The sequence below is a fragment of the Pinus tabuliformis genome, chromosome 4_2, assembly GCF_031772625.1.
Source record: "Pinus tabuliformis cultivar Carrire ecotype Pingquan chromosome 4_2, CPIR1, whole genome shotgun sequence".
NCBI lineage: Eukaryota > Viridiplantae > Streptophyta > Pinopsida > Pinales > Pinaceae > Pinus > Pinus tabuliformis.
In genome coordinates, this window is record NC_142304.1 from 332,467,440 (window position 1) to 332,491,007 (window position 23,568).

At 32.9% G+C, this 23,568-nt stretch overlaps 1 pseudogene; it reads right to left on the reverse strand.

The window, feature by feature from the left end:
- Nucleotides 1-5,562: 5,562 nt before the first annotated feature.
- On the reverse strand, nt 5,563-22,902 carry LOC149169304 (protein STRICTOSIDINE SYNTHASE-LIKE 4-like; annotated as a pseudogene).
- Between the last annotated feature and the right edge of the window lie 666 nt (nt 22,903-23,568).

Genomic DNA, 23,568 nt, shown 5'->3' on the forward strand with positions numbered 1-23,568 from the left:
CCCTGGTTGATTTTCCATGTAAATAAAATAAGACGAAGGTTATGGGACACGTATTACAAGTTGTTGGGAAAAACATTGTAGTGGGCATCACTCCTGATTGATAATGGCTATGGAAATTGGCAAAGGAAAAGAGGCAATAATTGGTATTTATTTATGAAAATAAAGGAAAATTGGAGAAAAGGAAGGTGAAGAGGCACATATTTGCATGCAAGGGAAATTAAAAGGAAAATGAATAAAATAGAGGCACTAATGATAAATAGGATTCAAAGAATTAGTTCACGGCATTTGGCTAGTTTTGTTTTTTGACAATTTTTTGGTGAAGCTCTAGTTCATTCTCTCATACTCTTGCACACTTAGCACATTCTTGGAGCATGCTTGGTGCACTCTAGCATTCACTTGGATTGGAGAAAGAAAGAAAAGGAAAGCAAGGGTGCGTAAGGGAAAAGTTGGATCAACAACTACAACATGGATACTTTGCAGGTAACAAGTTGCATATGTGATTTCCTTGTTGATTTTTGGATGCATGGTATATGCATGTTATTGTTTGGTTATGTGTTGTCAATGGCATGGATATTTTTCCAGATTGATAGTGGTTTCAACCTTGCCTTGCGATTTCTTGGATAACTATGGTGTTGTGGGTTTTTCCACTTGTTTTTTATTGGTTCTTAAGTTCTCGGTGACTATGGGTTGGAACAAATGCTTTTGAAGCCCTAGAACAGTTTGGATTTAGTTATTAGTTGCTAGAGACGTAGGTTGGGACAAATTCTTTGGAGCCCTTAGTGGGTTGAGTTTATACTAGTCCCTGGAGTCGCGGTTGGAATAAACGCTCTAGAGCCATGGAAGGTTGTGGGTTGAGTTAGTAGTTCCTAGAGCCCTAGACAACTTGGGTAGAGACCAATATAGTTGATGTTAGTGATGTCTAGACCATAGAGGTGGATTAGGAATGTCTAAGTCAAGTTCTTACTTCAAATTTGAATGTTTTGCATTGTTGTCATGTTAATTATGATTCTAGAAAGTTACACGCAATTTTGGGTGGTGGTCTGGAGGCTAGCTAGAAAAAGTGGCTCAGATCTCAGAACCGATGGCACTAAACTGGGGATTTTAGTTCATAATTGCATGGAAGTAGGATTTTACATGTGATTGGGGCCTCATTACCACACTCTTGCCTTGTTGTTTGTGTGGTTGGGGTGCTAGGTCAGAGAAAAAAGGTTCCAACTCAGAGATTAATCACCTAGGGTGGTTGTTCAACTCCTGAGTGATCTGTACTCCCTGTACAATGTTAGTATGTGTTCAATTGTAGCCCCGCTTCCTTAACTGGAACTTGGAGGTCGGGTCATGTCCTAGTGACATTGGTCTCATGTTTACCTTGGAGAGCTTGTGAATCTGGGTAAATTTGGGAGGAGGAAGTTACAGTTTGATTGTGTTTCATATGTAGGGTCAGGATTTATTCTTGAAGGAGATTTATTTCCTCCATCAAATGTTGTACTTCTACATTGGGACATTCGGCCTTAATGTATCCTGATGCAAAAGTAAAGTTCTTGCACCAAGGGTACAAAGTTTCTTCTTTATACCTCCTAAAAACTATCTTATCTACACACATGAAGTATATATGCTCTAAATGCACAATCCCACAATGTACTAAAAACCTTTATGTGAGTTACTATTACACTCATGAGACACGTCCCAGGTATGGTCACTCATAGTCGAAGGATGATCTTGATTCTTTCATCACACAGGTTGAAACTTACGTGTCTACTTAATTGATAGAAAAAAATTCCCAAAGAGTAGCCATTTTAACCTTTTGATAGTGTGGCTCCCTATATTATGATCTTAGAAGGCTATGGATTCACTACAATTATTCTCACAAATTATATTTTCACTGGGTCTTAACCAAAATGTGCACCAAAATAGCTTCATAATTTCCTTAATGACACTATAAATTTTACCTCAGTGTGAATATCTAAAAGAAATGTAAACATATGAGTTGTCTTACCACAATTTTGTGTGTGAATTCCCCAAAATGCTTTCAATCCTTTGTAGATTAGTTACACATACAAATCTCCTAAATAGAGTTGCAACAAGTTAGCTTGAAGAATTATGTTACCCAAAATTTGGATCAAATTTAGGCATGCTTTGTTTTCAGGCCAGGGGGAAAACCAATTATTTTTACGCCTTTTAATGAATCCCAAATTCACCATGATGTAAATACTTGTTGCTTGCATGTTGTGTACCTTCCCTAGGTTGTTTCTTCCTTTTTCCCCTATGCGAAAGAAATGATTGGGATACATGCTCTGACCTCCCTCCTTTGTACCAAAGTTATGATCCTCCCATGTCATCTTGCTTCCACCTTCATCGATGTAGATAGAGACATGACCCTTAATTACTCTTCCCTTGATCAATAATCTAGTGACCGAATGTGAATCCTTACCAATGTCCTCCCCATATTCCCTTTTTGTAATTTCTCCATACTTTCTTCAAACATGCCTATGTCTAACGATAAAGCATATGGGGCATCTCTTCCCTCTATTTGATTCTACATATGGCTTGTATCTTGCATGGTATGGAGGCCTTGGTTTCACCATGTGGCCATCCCACTTCAAGGCATTAATGCCTTTGTGAATTTTTATTTCAATCAAGGTATGTGACATATTGTTAATGTATTATTAACAATATCCTCAAAATTCTTTTTATTAGTTCTTTTAAATGATGATATTTTGGAGGAGCATTTTTAATGAGACTTTGCATAATAGTTCGAGAGTCCCTAATGATTGTGATATTTTGGATCCTTTGGTTTTTTCTAGCATTGATATAGATTGGATTGTTACATTGTTTTTCATCCATATTGATGCTTTCAGAGTGGAAAAAGTGGAGGAATCAGCTCACGGGACCATTTTTTACCAGTGGGACCTAGTTTGAAAAAGGAGGGTCTATAACCTTCCGGGAACATTTTTAGGAATCAAACAACATTTTTTGGGGGTAAAACTTTGTTTCTTTAGTGTCACATCTTTAGGTTTTATTCTACACACACACATCTTTCCAACGACGCAAGAATGATGTCAATTGGAGTTTGTATGCGAAATTTATGTCACTCAAAAGTTGAGCTTCTTGTTTTCACCACCATAATTTGAGAGGATGTCACGCCAATCCCCATTATACATGAAAAAGGGGCTAGCCATATTATTATGATGTAGAGGACTCTAGAAGAGTCTATTTTATATCTCTGGATACGAGTTGAGGTAGTCAAACCTAACCACTAGTAGGTTATCGAGTAGTGTTATAATCGGGCCACTAAGAGGAAAAGAGATTCCATTATTTTTAGTGCATTTGTTCCATAACTGAGAAAAAGTAGGCGAGAAGGATAGGAGATAGAGCACACATAAAGGATTTTTGCACTATAGCAACCTAAAAGCCATAAACCATACTTCTCTGTACTCGTAGCCATATTTTTATTCAAAGAAATAAAGTGGAGTGGCCTCACATTTCAGCTCAATTTTTCTCGCAAAGGGGTTCCCATAACATATCTTGTGTTAAATGTGTGTGTGAGATTTTATTTTGTCGTTCTCTATTTTCTGCATAATTTTAATTTGTATGCATGAGCTGTTAACAGTAAATGGACAAATCCAAAAGCTAATAAAATTGTAATAGTGTAGAATTTCATATTTTAAATATAGTTTTATCAGATCTGTTGTGATGAACTGTCCATTGGTATATCCATGGAATTTTACAAATCAAGCATCAAACCCTGCAGAAGAGCATAAGATTCGGCTTGGTTGTTAGTCATATTCGTTTAGTTGCATTTTAGACTTGCTTAAACTTGGTTGTTAGAGAAGGTTGTTTCTTTTTTTTCATTGAAGCAAATGAAACCCCTCCAACTTCTACCACCCCTATTCTTGATTTAGTAGTTTTGAAAATTAAATATTATTATGTTCTCAATGAATAATATAAAATTAAATTTAAATATTCAAATATACACACTAACAGTAACACTAATCAATAAAAATTAAATAAATATATGACCAATACATTAACACTAATCCATTGAATATAATATCTAGAGGGATCAAATCTCTTTTACACACAAAAAGGAGGTTTGCACGTGAAAATTTTGATCTCTCTAGGCACTAGATAAATCTGGAATTAAGATGGATCTAGGTTTGTTATTAATTTTATGTATTTTATTTTATTTTATTTTTATGTAATTTGACTAAATCAGAATGTTAAAAAATACATTATAATTATAAGTATAATTTAAGCAAAGTATTTTCCATGCAACGGTAAACTCATAACAATCATGAAAATAAATAATATAATATATAATAAAAAGTAATGTTACAACAAACCTAAAATTTTATTTAAAAAAAAAAAAAAAAAATAGAAAGAAAATAAATATCAATAAAAATAAACGTTAAGGAATGCCTTGAAAAAAGATATATATATGTTTGTGTGTGTGTGTGTGTGTGGAAAAGATAAATTAACTAACTAGCAATTGCCCCAAAGAGGTGCAAAGGTAGGCTGATAGGATTGTTAAATTGAAAAAAGTTGTAGCTTGGTTTCATAATCATCTAAATGATATTCATATATTAAATTTTAAATTTTATTGTTTTTTATTATTTGTGTGTGTGTTTGTTTTAATTTTGTAATTTTTTGGAGGATGGAATTGAGAGAACTAACAAAAATACCATGTTCTATATTGTAAAGCAACATTGGTTGAAGCTTCAATGCTATTTCTTGATTAAAAGGAAATAATTTTTAACGCAAATCATTGCTAAACTTAACAAGGTGGTTGTATCGACTACAAGCAGAAGGTGCCACATATGTTATAATTTGTCTATTCAACCTTGAATACATGAATTTATTGTCTTGTTATGCATGCAAGAGCTTTAATTTCCACAAAATACACATAAATTATACTCTGATAATTTGAATCGGGGAAAGATAGATTTGCATGGCCAGTTATGTGGTAACAATAATTAAGTAGGTGCTTTGAACGGATTGGTACTCAATTTAAATGATGTACAATTCTAGAATGTTTTAGGTTGTCATAGAGCTCATGGTTTGTGTTATTTTTGGTGGGCACTATTTTCAAATGGACATCAAGCCTATGTGTGTTGCTTTTGTTATCTACTGGTAAGCCCAATGGCTAGGGTGTCAATTGATCGTTTACCCTAATTGGTAGCTTCTCACTGTGGTGCTCTATTAGTGCAAACATGCTAAGCCACAGTGACAACTACTAAGCCTTCCACCTCACAAGCTCAAAACCTAGAACCAATTTAAGATCAAATATGCATCATCTGTCACGATCTTATAATAAGTTATGGCCAGATTTAACATGGCTACAACCTTTCTTCAAGTGAAATTAATATCAAACAAAGCTATCAAAAAAGCTGCAAGGAGTAGTAGTAATGGAAAAATGGGTAAAAATAATCATATAGATTTCATCCAACCAAATAAAGGATATGCAATACTTACCCTCCATTTTTTTGTGTCCCTCTCCTATTGGGATTTCTCAATATACAATACTTACCCTCCATAATAGAAAGTTGATGTACACATGTTATCTACTTATTTCCATGTCTCACATATGAGGATGTATTCTTCTTTTGTTGAAAGGGAAACTTTGTTTGCAAACCCAAGGCCAATGATTAAAACTATAGTCTTCTTTTTTATTGGATCATATTTCACAAGCTTGCCAAGGGGTTTTGCTTCTAAAAGATCCAGAAAGGATCTATCATATTTAAACTTGGTGCTTGCATCTAAGTCATATACACTTCCATCGCTAGCCTCTATAATTGCATCAAATAACCTATAAAACCCCACATGTACCCTTTGTTATATTTTATGAAACAAAAGCAAACAATGTTATATTCTTTCAAATGTTTGTGTAAGTGTCAAAGGTGAAAAGACATAAAACAGTTTCAATTGAACAAACCTTATCTAAATTCCATCAACTTCTGAAGCTAAAAGAAATATTTGATCATCATTAACTTTCAGCAGACCCTGTAGAATAATCCATGTCTTATGAATACAAAATACATGAAGTTTCATTCTCACAATAAAAAATACCCATTTAAGCCCCAATTTGATATGCATCTTCATAAGTTTCTTAGCTAAAATTTGTATATACAAAATTAAAATGGAAACAATTACTCATAATAAAAACCATTTTCAAGGGCATATTCGCCAAACTGTAGGCTCAAAAAGATTAGAAATCCTCCTCCCCTTTCTTAGAAAACTCAAGTTGTTTGGGCTCAATTAACACCAAAACTCTGGGATGAGACCTCACCTTTGCCTTATAAATTGTAGGTCCATCTGCCACATTTTTCACCTTTCTTTTCACAATCATAGACCCTTGCAATTGTGAGAGCATAATTGAAGGATAGTTGAGGTCATGTATCTTAAGTTGGTGTGTTGGACAAGAAAACACCATCCATGTTATGGTTCTGATCTTTGTTGAATTATAATAATTAATTCAAGTAGCAGAATAATTTGTAGTAGTATTTGACTAATAGATCATAGACTATGCCAGGATTTCCAACCACATTTGAATTGACATGACCCGCACCATATTTGAAAGGGCCTGCTCTTTGCAACGATGCATTCCTTATTGGCTTATTAGTGTCATCCATTCTTTCAGATGTGATTTACAAAATAAAATAAAATAGAAAAGAAATCAAATAAAGAGTAATTTATCATAGAATGTCTTCTATCTATATATATTTTTCTATTATGTTATATGTTTTTGTACTTGAAGGAAGTGTGTCTTCTTCTATCTACAAGCAAAAATCATCAGAACCTCACACCTTTAGGAACGCTCAATGTCATAGTGATGGCAATTATCACAACACCGAACTCTTTTAATCGTGTAACCCTTAACCACTCTCAATATTTTCTATGAACTAATTTAGTTTTACACAAGAAAGCCTATTGAAAATGGAGATCATTGTAGGAATAGTGAATGTAACAAAGGAGTCCTTGTTTGGACAATGATTTCACCCACACAACATGTCACAAATATCCAACATTCTCCTTAAATTGTTTCATCAATTAAAACTACAATTCACACTCTTCATATCCACTAGAGCTACACCATATATATGTATATGTGGGAACCTAAGGATACACATCCATGTTGTCAATTTATTTTTCTATTATGCTATGACAACATCCATGTATATTCTAAGCTCCAGGTTGTAGCATATTTACTCGAAGCGGTAAACAACATTCCACAATCCAACTCTCACTCAGTACTTAGTTTCCGATTATCCAAGCTCTGGTCCAATTTGTAGCTTCCATGTACTCGTCCCAAGTTGTAATGATGTGTTAATCTATGCTGCAACCAGCAAAACCCCACACTTGCAACAGTAGTTCATACACAATTTGTATGTAATAGTTTATACAATTTTTTTCCCAGTTGGAAATTCATGCTTTCTATCTTCACTCCTTTTTTTATCTTCTCTCTTTATCCTTGCACTGATAAAAAATGATGAAATCAAAGCCACAACATAAATAAAAAATGCATATCTAAAAAGCAAGGGACAACAAGATCATACTTCAACTTTCCTTGAGTGAAAAATTTATTAATTAAATAATTTTAAATTTCCAAAAAAGGGATACAAAGAATGCACCTTCTTAATGGGAAAAGATAGGAAAAGTTACCAGCATCATGTTGAGAATAAAGAAAATTCTAAAACAACCCTTGAGTGGTTCGTTACCCCCACACAGTCAAGAATAGATCGTAATTTCTTTTCATTAAGAAAATTTATGAACTAAAGGAAATCACAATTGCTTTATCAGAAGGATATAGATATAAAAAAATCAAACTTGACGCATGCATATGCATTATAAGAATTTACCAATTTGCGATTACAGAAAATAAAATAATTTATATAAAAGAAAAACTACCACCCTATTTGTGAAACAATTATATTGAAATCACCAATCTCTGCAAAGTTGATAAATTTTCAAATACTTGCCATGTAAATGAACAATCCGCAGAAAGGCCTTTTTAGCTTTTGAATTGTGTTCACAATGATTCCTTTGTAAAACCAATTTGACAAAGCATTGTGGCCTTTTGGAGTTTCTTTTCACCTGATAAAGATGAGGATATTATCTCATAATAACCCTTTTGAAGTCAACTCTATTTTTTGGAAAGAAGACCAAAATGGCTAAGAATCAAACTACAAAAACCATTCATAATCTAGCTAGACAAGTGAAAACATAAAACATTCATTATTAAGTCTCCAAACATCAATCTCATTTCTCACAATCGTAAAACAAAACACCCCTGTGAGATGGTGGGACACCCAAAAGGAAGCAGTTTTCCTTCCTTCTCCCATACGTTTCCCCATTCTTTGGATTTAACAAAGGTTTGATGTGTACGGTATGCATTTAAAATTATGTAAGCTATGTTCTAAAGCAGTCTAGAGATGGATGTATTAAACATTTGAGACAAACCAAATGTGAAAAGCAACCCAGATTTGGAATAAGAAAGGAGCTTGGTTATAAATAACAAACACATGTGAGAGGAACAATAGAACCACATATTACTACCATTTTGTAAGCATATTGAAAGGATTTCAACTTATTTATGCTTCAGGGTGACATACACAGAAATCTGACCAAACAATGAGGGAAGGATGCCAAAAAGTGAGAATTCCACAAAGAAACATGGTTAAGGGAATTCAAAAGGAATATTACCAATTGGAATGGTCATTTGTATTGGTGATGCATAAGGTTTTGGGCTTTGGATTTGTTTATTAGTGCAATTGAAACATTGTTTGTTGAGGCCTTTTCTTGCCTCCTCAATGTGTTCCCAATCATCCACTCTTACATACTTTTTATCTTCATAATCATTGACTTCATGAGCATATGGCCAACCAACCTGTTTGAAGCATGCTCAACAACCTTCATGGGTCATACAATATCCCTTATACCGTTCCATATTTTCACATCATATGTATTCAGGAGGCTTCATTTTTAGCATGTGCTTTGTTGGCTAAGGCATAATGGCTAGCTCTGATAGCCCACTCTAGAGGATAGGGCCAAACAATATTTATTGCTAAATTCTACTTCTTCAAACATGAGATCCATCTTTAACTGCTCGTGAAGCTTCAACATAATCTACTAATGGACCATTTATTGATGGGTAAATAGTTTCCAAAGGATTTTCATGGGTAAAGATAGGTACTACCATTTGAATAATAAATTTTCCAGCATATTATAGTAGATGCATATATAATGAATCCATATAGGTGAGGATAGTTTTAAATAGAGGAGGAATGACCTGTTATACAATTTTATGAACCCAACGTTTTGGACTACCAAGTGAGTCCATCATCAGGGGATGCGACAATAGATATTCTGGAGATATTCATATATAGATGCATATATAACTCAAATTTTTAAGGAACCAACTAGAGATCCTAGGAAGCGAAGTTGTTTGCAACATTATTATATAAAAAATGTTAAAACTCATCATCATAGAGAGATGTAGCTTTTCATTCCTTGGACTAACACTAATAGCACTTGAAGGATATTTTACATTAATGTTTCTTTCTCCCATGGTTATGATCCATGGTGCCACATTTGAAACTATCCCCAGAGTACGACCATCATTTCTAGTGGAACATACAACTACCTTTCCTTTTTAGACTGAATGGAATGCTCCAATTGCAATTCCACCTTGAAAATAATTAGAAAGAGCAGAGCCAAATCTGATAGAAACAAAGAACACATAACTCCATCATGTATCCCTGCATCGAATGCAACAAGAATACCTACATCATAGAATTATCCTCCATTTGTATTGGGAAGCCAACAAACTTTGTAGGATGAAACTCTAGCATTGGGAGCTCCTCTGTTTGCAATTACTCCTGCATATCTAGTTATACTTGCATTTTTCACAATGTTCCCACTTATTGTAGGCAATGTATGAATACCATGTCCATATTTATCTCATGGAGAACGAATTTCACCCAAAAACATTTAAAGGCCCATTTGTAGCCTCATACCTCTGACTCCAATCAATTTCCTATTGCAAACAACAAATTGGATAGTGAAACTTTAATTCAATGAAGCAATGCTCAGGAAGGCTACTTTCCAATTAGATTCCTATAGAATGTGAAATCTCAATTATATGAATGTAGATAGGAAAGGTCCTGGATTTTTTAGTAGCTATATCCTACAATGGAGTTGAGTTCTAACAACCAACAACAAACTAATGAACAAAAAGAGAGAAAGGCTTGATTTTCTCCTTATCATGTTGTATTGTTTTTGTTTTCAGTAGAAGAAAAAACTAATTATCAAAAACACAAAGACAAAATTCACCACAGAGAAATCAAACAAATGACAATACACCACATGTTCTATCACGTACATTCAAAAATTTTACCAAGGGATTTTTAATCAACTTCAATATTTCCTTGCTCCTTTTCAACATTTTTTTCCCAATCAAGCCTTTTATTTAAAAATAAAGATAACTTGCATTCAATTGATTTCCCCTCCTAATGAAAATCTAAATCTAAGAATTTGTGTGCTAGACATCTTCTTTTAACAAGAAAAATTAACACCTGGTTTTCCTACTACAATTGAAAGTTCTTATGACTTTTCCTTTCTAGTAGGGGTTTGGCGCTGAAAAGGTAACAGCTTTCAGAGCTTGTAACTTTGACCCTGCTTCATGAAATAACCTATAAGGCTATAAGATCATTCATTTTAATGCCTTGTAATTGTACTTTCCAAAAAAAATGTCACCTTAATTAGAAACTCCAGCTAAATGTTATGCTCTGTTGAAGACAAGGTACAAAAATGGTGTACATGATTGGACAATGTTATTGAGCCATTCTGGATTGGTAAATTGTGGTGATTACATCTCCTTGATCTTACAAAATTACAAGTAAGTTCTCATTGGATGTACTTGTGAGTTTAGTTTCTAACAAACACCATTGCCTCAATCTGAATCTCAAAGAGAAAAGTATTCCCTTTGCATTGCCAAGATCTTTTTATGTCATATAGATCCATTTTTTCTCTAATACCTCTTGAAATGTGCCCAAATGTGAATTGCACGCTATTATTTCAAATTCATATGTGACTTTAATATAATATGATATGATTGAATATCAAAATTAGCTTTATGTGGCCCAATCACCTTTATGGGGTAATTAGGTTCTTATTCAGCTAATTAATCCCAAATATGATAGGTTATCTTTTTGAGACCAGAAGTGGTCATGTAGAAAATATCAAAGGAGTAGATATTTTTACAAAACTATGAGCTTAAATACAACATTGCTCATTTACATCAAATTATCTGCATAATGCAAATGTTGTGTTTCGATTTTTCGAACACAACAACATGGGTTTTAAAACCCCTACTTCTAGATTGCCAACGTATTTTTTCTTATAATTTGATTTGTGTGACGACATATTTTAGGTTTTGATTTGATTTTTTTTTCTTTTATCTCTAATTATACAATATGCTCTATTTTTTAATATTTGCAAGCTTGCAGATAAGTCTCAAGTTTATACACAACATGCATACATGAGACCACTTGAAGTAGGTTAGTGCTTGCAATATTTTCATATAAACTGGGAAAAAATCTACGGTTCTTCCATTACAGTTCATATAAATTGAACGTTGACTAGTATGAATGAATACAGCAATGTTTGTACGTAAAACTGTTATTTTCTATGGTGGTTTTATTATTTATTATTTAATACACATTAGTTGTTTGCATAATTGCTATAGTACTTAGTATTGATGAAGAGTTTGGACCTCAACTATTCAAATGTGATCTGACTAGTCATTTTGTTGGTTATAAGGTATCGAAATATTATGTCAGACATTCTATATAGTAGGGTCTCTATATACATTGAGTAAACTTTTTATAATGAAAAGAGTAGTGGTTTTTTCACTAGAAAATACATTGAGTAGACTCTTGAGAATGGTCGATGGGTCCCTTTGTTAGAAGGGGCCATTAAGATCTATTACAATACATGTATAATGGGACTTGACTCTTAACCAATTATGGATATGACTGATTTCATTACCACTATCATTGCTTTTACTTAGATATGTGAATTTTCTAATTATGTTGCAGATTTGTGATCTTTGAGAAATGTATGAGTAATTAAAATGAGTTTCTTTCTATTAGAAATACATATAGAGAGGCATTGTAAATACATAATTGAAATTTTCTTACTCAATTAAGGACTATGAAAAGTGTTGGCTATCCTTGTGTTTGCCATGTTAAGACAAACCTGAAATTTGTTAGTGTGAACAACTTGATATAAGTAGTAGAGAATCCTATCCAGAATTATTAAAAAAAATGAAGGAACAAGGTTTTCTTTAACATTGTAATAAAGGCTCTTTTGAGAAGCCATAAAGCAGACATATAGACAAGAAATTATAAACATCCCGATCAATACAAATGGAAAAGGCACTGACTCTTGAAATGGATATTGATGGAGGTACTTGTTGCAGTGAGTTGTACTGAAGTTTGTACCAATTTGGAAAATCCCCTTCCATCAAGAAGGAACATGCCCCATACCCATGTTGTCGAAGCTTTCAGATTTAGGCCTTACCCTTTTAGCAAGACCAACAACGCCAACCAAGGAAATCAAATGATACAATAACACAAACCCCTTTAAACTTTAATATTTAATATTTGAAATATGCAGTGTAACACTATCAATATCAAATCCAGATTCACATGGATATAGACCCTGCACAAAAAATATCTCATATAAATTCAAGATGTATAAAGTCTCACAGTAGTACAAACCCATTTAGATTCGCCCGAAAGCAAGCGATATTTCTTCAAGTAGGGTACCTTTTATTTAAAACTAGCTATATTTTCCTTATTTCAATGAAATTTCAAGAGTAAATTTGGAAGAAAATTAGATGTGAAGTATGGTTTCATGGATAAATTGCCAAGGACATAGTTTTTCTATGCTTCAGGGGGTTTGAGGGTTTTTAATAAAATTTTCTATGCTCTAAGGGGCTTAAAGTTTTTTCATAAATTTTCCTATGCTTCAGGGGTTTTGAGGGTTTTTGAATATTTTTCCTATGCTTCGTGGTTTTGAATAAATCTGAAATCTCCAAAATTCAATTTGAATGTTTCACTTTCCTTACCAAAATAAGTGAGGACTGTAAAACCAGCATAACATACTGAAGACACGAACTTTTACCTGGTTGGGCATAAAATCAATAACATCACCACTCTTGCTCACAATGAGGCCAAGAGGAGCGCTTCAAACCATCTTCTAGTCTTCTCATGTCCCATTTGAATGCATATGATTTATCCAACCATCTTAGGTGGGAGTGTAAATCAATCCTCGACCATCCACAGTTGTATCTTATGGCCTGTCTAGCACCCCTTCCCCCAATTTCTCAACAATGTGAGCACATATAATGCATTTTGGAAATTTGAGAAAATAAAATATTAGTCCCAGTATGATCAACAACAACATATAGTTATGATACATTAATATGTCTCAAGCTACACTCACCTGTAAAACATTGTTTTTAACAAAGGTATCTTCTTGTTTATAACTATGTAGACTCCATCCAACCAAATAAAGGATATACAATACTTAACCTCCATTTTTTTGTGGCCCTCTCCATTAGGGATTTCTCGATATACAATACTCACCCTCCATTCCCCATATACAATACTCACCCTCCATTTTTTTGTGGCCCTCTCCAATAGGGATTTCTTGGTTGAGTCACTCATAAATCTTACATGAAGAATGATCCCTAATGGGTCTAGTAAAAGAAAGCGCAACAAATAGTAGTTGCACCAGTCTACTATGACTCAACTTGAACAACAATAGGCTGAGCAGGAGTGGGTGGAGTTTAACGGAGCCTTCCAATTCAACATGCGGGATTTGGTTGGAGATGAAGCCCACGTGTAAATTTTTGGTTTGAAGTAGGAGGACGAAAATAAGCTTCTATGATTGGTTGAATTTGGCCACCCTAAACCAATAGAGGAAATTACTTAGAAGTTGCCTAAAATAACAACAAAGAGAAAATGAAATTAACAAAAGTAATGTTGAAGAGGATCAAAAGATTTTATATATATATATATATATATATATATATATATATATATATATATATATATATATATAACAAATATTCTTATTTTAATAAATATTATTATATGCAATTTTTTTTTATAAAAAATATTATTTTAATGAATATACGGTATAAAAAAGAAATTTGAAGGATGAATAGAAATTATAAAAATAATAGAATAAATTATAAATAAATAAATAAAATATAAAGGTGTAAGATAAATAAATTATTTAAATTATTTTTAAATAGTATTTATAAATTATTTAACAACTCAAAAAAAAGGGACTTATAGAAAACATGCAAAGATAATTAAATTAATAATTATAATTTTTATTTTTATCTTTATATAATTTCACTCAAATAAAATGTTAAATATATATATATATATATATATATATATATATATATATATATATATATATATATATAAGCTTGACAGGACTACATCCTCATCATGTCCAATATATCACCTCAATTGAGGCAGGGAATTGAACCAATGACTTCACATCAAGGAGTGTCTTACAAAGCACCCAATCACCATCTATTCAAGAACCCGTGGACTAATGTTAAGTAATATATTAGAAATACAATTTGACTAAGTTAAAATGTTAAATATTACATTATAACATTATTTTTTTTGTAAGTCAAGGTTTTATTCATTCATCAAAAAAGAAGTACATCGATGTCAAAATACAGGTAGTCTCACCCTGACCAGGTTTGTTGACTACCGCTAGTAACATATGGCATATAAACATAAGTACAACTAGAGACACAGTCCATAACTTAGGAGGCCAAAAGCTCCATAATACAAATAAGACAAGTAGAACACTTGTAACCATGCTTAGTCATCAGAGGTAATAGAGACAGGATTATCTGGACCAGTCCCAGGATTAAAAATAAATGGTTTCTGAAATATTATTATGAAAATAATGTGAATAGAATTAGAGAAGAATAAACATGGGTAAAGCTATGGGTTGTGAATCTTTAGAGCCCAAAAACCTCCCTCCATAAATTTACTATTTTATCTCAATTTTATTAATATTATTAATTATATTTTATTTTTATTTTTAAAATTTTATTTTATTTTTATATAATTTAACCATTAGAGAAGAACATCATGGGAAAAAGTGTAGGTTCCTAAAACTGTAGATTTTCTATTTTATCTCAATTTTATTTTAATTATAAAATATCATTTTATTTTTTCAATGTAATTGACTAAGTAAAAATGTTTACATAACATAATATAGCATAACATAACATATTTATACTTATAATCTAAACATTTAAAAAATATTCACATATTTAACTCCACATCTCATGCCTACACATCTAAATATTCACATATTTATCCCACATCTAACGCCTACACATCTTATATAACATAACATAATATATTTATACTTATAATCCAAACATTTAAAAAATACTCACATATTTAACTCCACATCTCATCTAAATATTCACATATGTATCACACATCTAACGCCTACACATCTTATATAACATAACATAGTATATTTATACTTATAATCCAAACATTTAAAAAATATTCATATATTTAACTCCACATCTCACACCTACACATCTAAATATTCACATATTTATCCCCCTCCACATCTTATATAACATAACATGATATATTTATACTTATAATCCAAACATTTAAAAAATATTCACATATTTAACTCCACATCTCATTCACACTGGACATATTTACCCATACACTACTTCACACTGGACATCTCTATCTACTTCACCTTGGACATCGGATTGTAGAGCGCCTCTCAAAACAATCATCTTAATTATATTTTTGTAAAGATTCAATTCACTTTGTTCATTAAATAAAGAATATTCACAAAACACAAACCCTAATTATCATGGGCATTTTCCTTCTTCCTATTCCGTGTAGCTATTGGGATGATAATGCAGGCTTTTCCCACAAGCCTCTAACCATGGTTGCACCCTGCATAGATGAAACTACAATATAGGGTTTTTGGGCAAGCCTCTAACTATGGTTGCGTCGTGCATAGACGAAACGAACAAATATGACATAAAGAAAAACCCATGGAAAAAGTATGGTGGTAAAAAACTTGAGAACAAAATATATAAGTAAATGTTAGTTTAAAATTATTAATTATTATTTTTAATCTTAATATAATTAAATTATTAATTATTCAGTTTTATGTAATTTTATCAGTGAAAACTTTTAAAAGGATAGAACATGACATCACAATATCTGCATTTAACCCAAATGACTTTATGAAATTTTTAGGGAAGAAAATGAATTATTTTGATGAACCAAGTTAATTTAAACAAGTAAACCAGATTTTAAAGATGAATATTTGTTATGACCGATGTAAAAATGATATCATAATCTAATTATGGCCATGTTCTATTTTGATATAGAGAGCACATCTAGATGGAAACATTTGCATTTGCATTGCTAGGCAGCCCAAGACCGGCAAAAGCACTATGTGGATTAAAAATTAAAAAAGAAGTTATCAGAAATTTAAAGTTGGGGATCACTTGTATGTACAGGTGAAGCCCAAAAAGAGCAATTTGCGTTGGGCAGGATGTACCAAGTTAGTTCCCCGATATTGCGGTCATTTTCATATTTTGGCTCGAATTTGACCTATGGCTTACCAACTAGATTTACCCAGTTACATACAAATGCACAATATTTTCATGTTTCCCTATTAAATAAATATATATATGATCCTAAATACGTTATCAGTTTATAAGATATATAGGTAATAAAATTCATAAATAATATGTGTATCGTATGGGTTGCTAGTTGATATATATATATATATATATATATATAGATTTGAAACTATTGTTGTAGGTCGAATCAGACGATGAGTTTCTGGTCAAGCCCCAATGTATACTCGATCAAAGAGAAGTAACGCTACGGAAGCGAGTTATCACCCAAGTTAAAGTATAGTGGAAGCATTGTGGCCTGGATGAAGCCACTTGGGAGGATGAAAAGTTCATGAGAGAAGCATACCCAAATTTGTTCTGAAGATGTGAAAACACCGGAATGGTGTTTTGATCGAGAATGGGAAGATGTAACGTCCCCTAATAACTGGTAAATAATAATTTATTATGGTAAACATTATGATGTGAAGCGGGCCTTATGAAGATCAAACAATAAATTTAATGTTATCAATTTTTAATTAATTATCTTATGCACAAGTTACATTGGAAAGTCATGTCGAATGAGCCTCACAAGCTTGGGAGGTTAGACAGTTATGGGCTAGGTTCTTACCTACCCTCACCTCTTCTACAGAAATAAAACTTGGAAAAGAAGAAATCAAAAGGGTTATAGAAAGGAACCTCAGGTGATCTCGCTAAGAGAAACTGCGAAAAAATAGCTAATCATTATCCATGTTGGTTGTTGAGGTGAAGTTGGATAAAATAATTATGCATGACTAAGTCTGGTTGGGACCAGATAGTCATTGAAATTCCTCTGTGCAGTATTGTATTTAAAGAAAGCCTGCATACAAGGAGAGCTCAGGGGGAGATGCAGTGTAGAGACTGGTCTCATCAATTAGGAGGATAGACATCACTTCCAGTGTGAATGTGCGGCATACGAGGAAAGTAACATATAAGTTTTAATTAAGATTGTTTGAAGTATGTGTCTTCTCTTTAAAATTTAAGGTTATGGAAATTGTTGTTCACTCTGGATTATTGTTGTGATTGGAAATAAATCAGTATGCAAATTAAAAGTTATGAAATAGTAAATAGTGCCCAAAAAACTGATGAAGTTATAGCTAGCAGTCTACGAACTTATTTAGATAAAAACAAGTATCGCTTGGCAGGCTCAGGGTTAGTCTCCTAGCTGAGCCTTCATGGCACCCTGGAGACAATCCCTTTACTTCTGTGGAAGACATTTTCTTGTGTCATCAAAAATATTAACGCTTATATCCCTTAAACAGACAGTAAAGCCTTAAATAGACGATAATCAGGATGTGATATTTGTAAACAGGAATAAAGTATTTGAAAGCATTACAGTGTTAACATAAACAATGGAAAAAGAGAAAATAGACTTCTCTGAGGTTTAAGCAAAACTATTAATTACATGTAACCTTGAAGAGTCTAAAATATCTAAGAAATTATGCAATGAATTGAAAGTAGCAGCTACAAGTATGGAGCCAAAATTTCTCAGTAATTACCCATAAATACAGAAATCTCTAATGATGGAAATGTCTGAGGGGAAAAACAAAAATACCATAAATATTATGAAACAATTATTACAGTATAGTTTACATAATTGAGAATAAAATCGACATAGCCGAAACCAAACTTTATTTCTATATGGCTAGACCAAGCACAATAAATCAGTCATCCTCCAAACTAACTAATTCACCTAGTGTATTCAAAGGAGGCTACAGAGACATGATAGAAAATCCATGTGTGTAACTCAGAATTGGAAGGAAACCCCCCTTCAGGCATACTTGGAACCAGTTTCCGAGTCACAGGAAATGTGGAGTTGAAGTAAGGGTAGATGGGTACCTACAACAAATTCACGAATAAGAATTAGTTATCTTTTTCCTTGCAGACGGAAATGCATAACCAAACATTGATTAGAGTCAAGGGTTAGTAATAAACTTGTAATTCCAAGCAGTCTCGCTGCAATGAAACTGTGGGTTCAAGACAATTCGAGGTATTTCTAATTCGAAGCCAAGAAGGAGGATAAAACTTCAATAGATTTAGACCATGCCTCAAAGGAACAAAGATAGATGGGTTACCTATACCATTGGTAGCCATTCCCAACAATTCAAGGTGCGACAGGAAGGCCACCCTCTACAAACATTCAAATTTCATTAATGGTAAAATATTTATAAACTATAGCTACTAAGGAGTTAAATTAGGAGGAAAAAACCCTAAAGTTCAAGCAAATGTGCCTGGTTCGGTGGTGGGGAGGTTTGGATGGTTAATACGCCACGCCATTGGTCAAGTTCTTCATCTTGTTTATAAAATTAAACCAAAAGTTCGTCTTGGTTTCTATTTGTTAACTCTACTTTTAATATTAAAATTTATCTTATTAAAAATAAAAGTGCCACTATTATTCATTATGTTTAAATGAATCAAATTAATTTAAATTTGGTATTGGTTTTTGTTTGTGGATCCAGATCCTCACTTCTAGGATGATAGTTTTTTGTTCAGTTTTTCTTTCCTGTCAGGGAATTTCTTGAGATCCTAATGTGGTGCATAGCTTCCATTGGACAAACAAATAAACCCATTGATGGATTGGAAGAGAAAAGAGGACAAATTTTATGGGGATAGATTGTCTTACAAGATTTAGTCACTGAGCTCTCTACATATACAATTGGTTTTATTTTTATTCAGAATGCATGTCCAAGTTATAAGAGTGTCATTTTTCTTGAAATGGAAATTGTATTGTTATTGATATGTATTGGAGTTCGCTGAGGACTTACGTTCCAACCCAAAATTTGGTTGTCGAATTTATTAACCAAATCACATAAAGCATATAAGAAACCATCCAAAACTGATTTGACTATATAAATAATGACCAAGGCACCTCCTATTAGAATTGTAGAATCAATAAATTGAGCATGGTTAATGCTTTTTTACCCTTAATTAATTTGATACGAGGCATATTTCCATTAGGTATTTCATGTTCTAATTTTCTATTTGAAGTTTCGTATATACAGAAGGGAGGAGGAGTTAGCTTTTCCTAACCATGACAAATTTGAAAGAAGTAGGGTTACCATTTACAAGCGGTGCAATTTAAGGAGTACAAAATCATGCTTCCATCCATTTGTATTTTATTGTCTAGCCATCAAAATGATAATAAAACTCTAAATAACCATTGTGACTACACTATAAATTAAAATTTGAAAAATATAAATAATCTTTTTCTTTTAATATTTTAAATCTGTCGGGATCCTCAACAACTTTTTCAAACTTGCTCAAGGGCTACAATACACATGAATAAGTATCACATTTAGAATCACATTTAGAAAGTTCAATGGTTTTTGTTGCACGTACCAACAACATAACAAGCTCACACATTGGCATTATTGATAAAATAAATCATTTAATTAAATGTTGATAAAACAATGTTGTTATAACATTGACTTTATAATATTTAACATTTCAAAAATAAATGTTTCAATATGGATAACTGGCTCATATATTTTATGTCATTATTTGTAGATATTGCTCCTATATTTGTGCATGTTTTGAAATAAGTGTAGTGGTTTTTTATTCTTAAAATTTGCAAAAAAAATCATTCAAAATTAAAATCTTCAAAAATATTTGATACTTAGGTAAATGATATATTTTTCATTAGTGACTTCCCATCATAATTTAAGTCTTTACATAAGGAAGAAAATAATAATGAGAGGTAAATAAAAATATTTTGTCAGGGTCTCCATCCTTAGACCTGTGGATAAAACGTGAATCATGAACACAAGCATCATCATCATAAAGGGGGGGAATCAGAAGCTTTGTGTCCATGGATAATCAACACAGTATTAGACCTGTAAGATCTATAGAGGGGTGTTAGAGCAGGAAAGAGAATGTGAAGGAAAAGCCGACAAGAGGACCAAGTTAGCCATGGCTTAAGTGAGGAAGCTAAGGTGAAGGACAAGCCATCGAGGTACTTGTGTTGTTTGTTTAATACGGAAGGAACTAACATTGGTGAAACCTTGTAATTAAGATAAAACAACATGGGTTTACTCACATGTTTTTATGGCAGAATGTTGTTTCTTTCTATTGCTTAATATTTTATTGTATTTTATTGAATTGTATAAAAATTAGAAGGAGAAATGTTTGTAATGAGATACTTAGTTTTTACATTTGATTTTAATTAAATTGTAAAAATTGTTATTATATTATTAATTATTTTCTAATGAATTAAATGTTTTTCAAATCTCAACTCCAATAAAAAACACTCTTTGATTTGTGATAAGGCTCTTTCAAAAGTATTTAATTTGGCTAAGAAAAATGGGTTATGGGCTACATTTTTTTTGGTTGAATATTAAAGATATTTTATTTATTTTATTTTATTTTGCGTTACCAGCTATGTTTTTGTGTACTATTAAATAATGATGAAAAGATAAAACCTATTTAAATTATTTCTAAATGATGCCTATGAGTGTTGCCTATTCATAATTGTAAACAGTAAGGGTGTCTTTACTTATGAGTTAAAATATGTTCCACTTACCTTTGAAGTGGAAAATTATTTTGTTGGTAGTGTAAAACATTAGGTGAATATTATACTAGAGACTTCATGCAAAATCTCCATGTATTGTTGATCCATTAGACGATGTAGAATAATAAAAGTTTCCATTGTTGGCAATATAAAAACCATCCTTTGAACAGTTGCCCCATCTTATATTGTAGGTGACAAGAAGATTTCATTTCTCATTACTAACAAAAGTGTGCATATGGCACCAACCCTGTTTGATATCTATAAACAAACTATGGGAGTCCATGGAGATGGGGCAATGAATTGTTTTTGAGTTACTCCACAAATGCATATGTAGAATGTTATGCACTATGAAAGAACCTATGACAACATATTGTGGTCAATTAAGAAAAGATCTCTTTCATCAAACAATATCATCCAAAACCTACTATTGAAGCAACTAATATACAACAATAAAAGGATTCTTCTAATTTGTCATGCCTTGGGTCCAGTTCAACTTGATGCAGAGTAATAATACATTGTCTTGATTGACAACAATTGTAGATAATTTCCTAAATGAGATAATCATCAATAATAGGGAATACAAATGAGAATAATAGTACACCATACATTTTGAATGGTGTACTATATCAGACATAGGGAAAAAAATTATTAAAGGCCCTTCATAAAATGACATTGAACGCTATTTGTTGTTTCCTCTTAGTAAAAATTGCCCATTCTAGAAAATCAATATTTCTTCACAATGGTTTTAAATCTTTTATTGGTAAAATAAGTGGTAAATTATATCTCAATCAACTTTTATCATCTCAATATTTGAATTATTATTTTAATTGTGTATTACCCACTTAACACACACGCTAAACAACCTAATCTAATACAACAATTATTATTTCAAATCAAAATATAACTTTTCCAGTTCAACAATTCCAATTTAACAATCTTATCAAACTCTTTTTATACCTTTTAAGATAATTACTAATACATATACTTATATATATCCTTCCAAAAAAATACATTGACCATCCCCTCCCTAGTCAACAACAGAATGGAAATTTCAAAATTGACCACCGCACCAAAAAAGAACTGGTAAAATAAAAATAAAAAACATTTCAAAATTGGTCACCGCGCCAAAAAAAAAAAAAAAAAATTAGGTAAAATAGAAATAAAGAACACGAGGAAAGCACTCACGCTTTCTGTGATGCATTGAGCCGACATCAGCACCAATTTTTAGTCCCTGCTTGGGACTATTAGCGATCGATCGATCGCTGACCAAGTAGTTTGACCGTTATATTTTTGGTATATTGGCATTTTAACCTAAGTTTATGCAAAGTTTTGGTGCGGAAAATAATTGGGGTCTTATTATCAGCTTCGAGTTGTTCGATGCAAAGGACGGTTGATATGCCGCGCAAGTTGGTTTGTCGTAGGACTCACCGTACACGCTCTGATCTTCTCCACAGTCCACCCGCTTAGCAGTCCTGAATATGGCAGTATCCCCCCACTCAACCCCAAAATCATAAGCTTGTGGATGAAGCTGAAGAATCTCGATGCTCATTACTGAAGGATCACCGTGGCCGGTGCTGTTAAAGCAGATAGTGGCAGCAATGTCCAAGACAAAAACTGAAGCTTCGACATATGCCTGGTCGTCGTTCATGCTCCAGCCCGGCTTTAAAGAATAAACCTATGTTCCTTCAATGGAGACGTCAAAGAGCGGCTCGCGGTCAGCCAAAATGTCCTCGTTGAGGCCAAAGAACATTCTAACGGAATAATGGTCGTTCGGTAGACGAGTGACGTTGTAGCAGTTCTCGGGACCGTCCGAGAGCTTAAAGAAACAGAGTTTCTTGAGCTGAGGAGCGATGTAGCTCGTGGTGGTGGCGTTTACGGACGAGCCGCCTATGTAATCGTAGTCTTTTACCCAAAGCATATTCATCTCGGGGGTATGTGTGTTCTCCCATGAACCGCACCTGATCCGGATGGCCAACGGCTCTGCAAAACCAAAAATGTTGTTATACTCTTCTTTCGACTACTTTGAGAAGTAGAATTTAATCAAAATATGATTTGAATTGTCGAATCTTGAAGCTATCGGCTTCTGAAGTTGAAATTTGAAAACCTTCAAAATATTCTGGAATTTTAACTTAACTGAGATCATGTGGCTTTGAGCTTATCTTCATTCTGTGAAAATGTTGTGTAAATGCTCGTCCACACACAAATACACGCCACTGCGGTCAATCTAAAGCCAACCTTGACTGTTTCCTTTGCCATTTTTCAGTAACGGAACTCGATCGTGAAGCCTCTTACGCATGATTAGGATATGGTTCCT